Here is a 5,064-nt window from a genome sequence, read left to right as displayed (position 1 = left end):
GGTTCTGACTCAAATGAGCAGTCACATTAGTAAAAATAGGCAAACAGATGTGCATTGTATCTGCCCAGAACGAATGAGTCGTTATTCATTTCAGTAATAATTATAATAACCAGATATGTCTGATAAATATCTGATAATGTCTGATATATGTCTGGTAAATTTAACAAACACCTGGCTCTGGCTGGGCGCGGTGGCTCACGCCTGTAATCCCAGCACTTTGGGAGGCCAAGGAGGTGGATCACCTGAAGTCAGTAGTTCAAGACCAGCCTGGCCAGCATGGTGAAACCCCATCTCTACTAAAAATACAAAAATTAGCCGGGCATTTTGGTGTGCGCCTGTAGTCCCAGCTACTCAAGAGGCTGAGGCAGGAGAATTGCTTGGACCCCCAAGGCGGAGGTTGCAGTGAGCCAAGATCACACCATTGCACTCCAGCCTGGGCAACAGAGCAAGACTCCATCTCAGACAAAACAAAACAAAACATCTGGCTCAGAAGATTCCAGATTTGCAGTGTTTACTAATTTCTTTTTTCTTTTTCTTTTTCCTTTTTTTTTTTTTTTTTTTTTTTTTGAGATGCAGTCTTGCTGTGTCACCAGGCTGGAGTGCAGTGGCACAATCTCGGCTCACTGCAACCTCCAACTCCCAGGTTTAAGCGATTCTCCTGCCTCAGCCTCCCAAGTAGCTCCCAAGTAGCTGGGACTGCAGGCGTGTGCCACTACATCTGGCTAATTTTTGTATTTTTAGTAGAGACAGGGTTTCACCATGTTGACCAGGCTGGTCTCGATCTCTCGACCTCATGATCTGCCCTCCTCCACCTGCCAAAGTGCTGGGATTACAGGCGTGAGCCACTGTGCTTGGCCACTAATTTCTATGATGTAAATCTTCCCTCCGTGGCCGATTTCAAGCTACCAAGAAGGGCATCGGGAGGCTTGGAATTGGGAAGAGACATACACCCTCAGCTGGCTTCCATGGGCCTGTCTGGGCCAGTTTCAGCAAGCCACTGAATTGATTTGAATTGATAGATCCCATTGTGAAGCATCTGCTGGGACTGGGACTAGAGCCTGAAACCAGTGTTTTACATCCCTTTTCTTACATCTCACTTCATCTTCACTGACCCTGAAGATTATCATCACCATTTTACAGGTGAGAACATCAAAGCTCAGTGAGGCTACATCACTGAATCAAGTTTGCACAGCCAAGAAGAGGACTTTAAACTGAGGTTGTGGGGAGGCGGGGAGGTTGAGACAGAGTCTCTCTCTGTGACCTAGGCTGGAGTGCAATGGCGTGACCACAGCTCACTGCAGCCTCCAACTCCTGGGCTCAAGTAATCCTCCTGCCTCAGCCTCCCAAGTAGCTGGACAACTCATATGCAGTACCATGCCTGTCTAACCTTTTTTTTTTGAGTCGGAGTCATGCTCTGTTGCCCAGGCTAGAGTGCAGTGGTGTGATCTCGGCTCACTGCAACCTCTGCTTCCCGGCTTCAAGCAATTCTGCTTCAGCCTCCTGAGTAGCTGGGACTACGGGCATGCACCACCATGCCCAGCTAATTTTTTGTATTTTTAGTAGAGACGGGGTTTCACCATGTTGGCCAGGCTGGTCTCGAACTCCTGACCTCAAGTGATCCGCCTGCCTCGGCCTCCCAAGGTGCTGGGATTACAGGGATGAGCCACTGCACCTGGCCAAGGCCTGAACTCTTTCTTATTGGGCTCATCCAAAGTTTAGCTGCTAAAAAACCTTCCTAAAAGCCAATTTAAAATTTTCTTCTAGGCCGGGCACAGTGGCTCACGCCTGAAATCCCAGCACTTTGGGAGGCCAAGGCAGGCGGATCATGAGGTCAGGAGTTTGAGACCAGCCTAGCCAACATGGTGAAATCCCGTCTCTACTAAAAATACAAAAATTAGCCAGGCATGGTGGCAGGTGCCTGTAGTCCCAGCTACTTGGGAGGCTGAGGCAGAAGAATCGCTTGAACCTGGGAGGTGGAGGTTGCAGTGAGCCGAGATCGAGCCACTGCACTCCAGCCGGGGTGACAGAGCAACACTCCGTCTCAAAAAAAAAAAAAAAATTCTCTTCTGAGGGGTGAATAAATGCTTCTGTGGAGAGACCTCATCCTAGGCTAACAAAGCTGTGACTTCTTGGTTTGTGTTTCATTCATTCATTCAATAAATTATTCAACAAATTATTTTGCTAACCTTTAAGGACCCCAGTTCAGCTGTGATATAGTGAACTCTGTAGTCCTACTATTTCTAACCATGCCTTTTGCACAGCAAGTTCAAGCCTGAGGTGTCAGGTGATCAGAATTCCAGGCCCGGTTTGACAACAACTCTCTTTGTGAAGCCTTCCCTTCTCTGAGCCTCAGTTTCCTTGTTGTAAAATGAAACAATTCAATTGATAAATATGAAAGTGCTCCAGGGATTTTGCTGTCTGCCCTCAAGAAAGTCCCGCAAAGTGTAGGAGGAAGTTGAAGCCATAATATGATGCAGGCTAAATACGATGACCTTCAATTTGTGCCAGACCCTATGCTCAACAAGTAGAGACTCAGAACTGGGCAAGTCATTCATGAGTAGAGCACATGTTCTGCAGGACAGAAGGCACATAAGTTATTACTCTGCAAAGTGATGAATGCTAGTGCTGTGGAAGCACAAAAGTGGGAGAGAAGAAAGGGTCTGAGTGGTAGCATTTGAACTGGGCCTTGAAGGATGTATAGGATCTCACCAAGTGGACAGAATGTGGACAGACACAAAGCAGCCATAGTATTTGGAGAGAAACAGATGGTTGCATGGCTGATCAAGAGTGAATGTGTTGGGCAGGCAGAGGCTTGAGAGCAAAGTTTAGGGACACACACCACAGCATCTGGATCTACCCACTTTCTCGCTATCTACATTCTTCCCCGACTCCACCATTTGTCTTTCCACCACAAGAGGAGGGCAGGAAGTTGGGGCAGTTGTGTTCTTTCTGCACATCTGAAATGCCACCTGCTGATCTGGGCAGCTAAAGAGGTCCCTGGGGGCCCTAGGTTAGCAATTGGACCAGAGGGGGTCAAGGAGAATGAAGGGCACCCTCTAGTGGTCATCTGTGGTGCTTTCTCCTCAGGATTCTGGTCCCTCTGACTTCCCCATAGGGATGGCTGGACACACAAGATGTTCACCTCTTAAAGCTACAGAGACCATCAGGCTAGAGGACACTCAGAAGGGATTCTAGTCCACCCCTCATCTCATGACTCAACCTTTTGGTCAACATCCGGATGGCACCCAGCTTCTGCCGTTTTGTTTCTTCTCAGTCATCCAAGTCATGTGTAAAATGAGGTGTTATTCTTTGTGCCACTCACAGGTGTCAATTAATCCCCATCATGAGAAAAAAACTGAAGAAAGAGAAATCATAAAATAGAACATCAATTAGAACATTAATAGATTTTATTGCAGTTTTTAAAAAGTTTTTTTTGTTTGTTTGTTTTTGTTTTTGTTTTTGAGACAGAGTTTCGCTCTTATTGCCCAGGCTGGAGTGCAATGGCGTGATCTCGGCTCACTGCAACCTCTGCCTTCTGGGTTCAAGCAATTCTCCTGCCTCAGCCTCCTGAGTAGCTGGGATTACAGGTGTGTGCCACCATGCCCTGCTAATTTCGTACTTTTAGTAGAGACGGGGTTTCTCCACGTTGGTTAGGCTGGTCTCGAACTCCCAACATCAGGTGATCTGTCCACCTCGGCCTCCCAAAGTCCTGGGATTACAGGTGTCAGCCACCACTCCCAGCACAAGAACTCATTTTTAAAGAGCTCTAAGAGCAGTATGGGTGGCCAAAGCACTCAGGTGGAACCGGGAGTCATCACTAAGTGACCGTGGCTGCTTTGTTTGTCCCTAACAATAGCCAAGCAGATGTTGCAGCTCCTCTGTCTCCCACCCTGGCCCCCATGACATTGAGGTGGGGTCGTTCCAGCTCAGATGTAAAAAAGCAAGTAAGTATTTGGGGGTGTGGCAGGAGGCAGCCGTCTCTTGTGTATGGAGGGAGTCCCTGCCCACTTCTCCCCGTTTCTGGAGGTAAAGATTCCCATGAAATGTACTAGGAGCATTGGGCCCCTAATCCCCAGAACCTATGAATATGTTATTTTATATGGTGAAAGGGACTTTGCAGATATGACTAAGGATTTTGAAGTGGGGAAGTCATGCAGGATTATCCACGTGGACCTCATGTAATCACAAGATCCTTCTGAGAGGGATGCAGGAGAGTCAGGGTCAGTGGCAGGGGATGTGCTGGCAGAAGCAAGAGACTGGGGAGATCTGAAGAAGGGGTCTCAAGCCAACAAATGCAGGCAGTCTCGAGGAGCTAGTAATGGCTGGCAATGGATTTTCCCCTGGGACAGGGATGGGGAGACAGCAGTGATTTCAGTTCTCACTCTTGAGCCTTCTCTCTTCGTTCCCAAACATGAGTCCACTAGCCGCACTACCACTCAACGACTGGGAGCCACATCAACCATAACTCTTATGATTTACCAGTTGTAATACTTAAGCATTTTCTGTGGCCTGGCAATTTATTTATTTATTCATTTATTTTTGAGACTGTCTCACCCTGTCACTCAGGCTGGAGTGCAGTGGTGCAGTCATGGCCCAACGCAGCCTCAAACTCCTGGGCTCAAGCGATCCTCTCACCTAAGCCTCCCAAGGAGCTGGGACCATAGGCATGCACCGCCACGCCTGGCTAATTTTTAAATTTTTTGTAGAGATGGGGGTCTCTCTATGTTTCCCAAGCTGGTCTCAAACTCCTGGCCTCAAGAGATTTTACTGCTTCGGCCTCCCAAAACGCTGGGATTACAGACATGAGCCACCGTGCCTGGCCTGGCAATTTAACCCAACTCAGTCATCTCTCCTCTGGACATTCTCCCCATGACGTACTTTGCAGTGGTTTTAAAATATGCTCATACATTTTTTGACACTCCTCCCATTGAGCCGTGGGAATCTATGTCCCCTCTACTCGAAAGTAGGCTGACGTTAGTGACTCACTTATAACACAGACTGTAGGGGAAGGAAAGCTGCTTAACTTCTGAGGATAAAAAATTACGCAGCTTTGGGTGGGGCACG

At 47.8% G+C, this 5,064-nt stretch overlaps 1 protein-coding gene across 22 annotated transcripts in view; it reads left to right on the top strand.

The window, feature by feature from the left end:
- LOC134735275 (uncharacterized) overlaps nucleotides 1-5,064 on the top strand; it is a 48,975-nt gene that overhangs the window by 43,405 nt on the left and 506 nt on the right. For 5 of the 22 annotated variants that reach the window (XR_010118282.1, XR_010118287.1, XR_010118277.1 and 2 more), the window contains one exon: nucleotides 3,469-3,587. The exons of 2 other annotated variants lie outside the window; for them this stretch is intronic. The gene's annotated coding sequence lies outside the window, so the exon portion shown is untranslated. Of the gene's footprint in view, nucleotides 1-1,019; nucleotides 1,141-3,468; nucleotides 3,588-3,856; nucleotides 3,945-5,064 lie in introns of all 22 variants that reach the window. 15 more of the 22 variants (XR_010118296.1, XR_010118297.1, XR_010118284.1 and 12 more) reach the window with 9 other exon arrangements.

The sequence above is a fragment of the Symphalangus syndactylus genome, chromosome 20, assembly GCF_028878055.3.
Source record: "Symphalangus syndactylus isolate Jambi chromosome 20, NHGRI_mSymSyn1-v2.1_pri, whole genome shotgun sequence".
NCBI lineage: Eukaryota > Metazoa > Chordata > Mammalia > Primates > Hylobatidae > Symphalangus > Symphalangus syndactylus.
The sequence above is the reverse complement of the archived record's forward strand: the minus strand, read 5'-3'. Positions and strand labels throughout refer to the sequence as shown.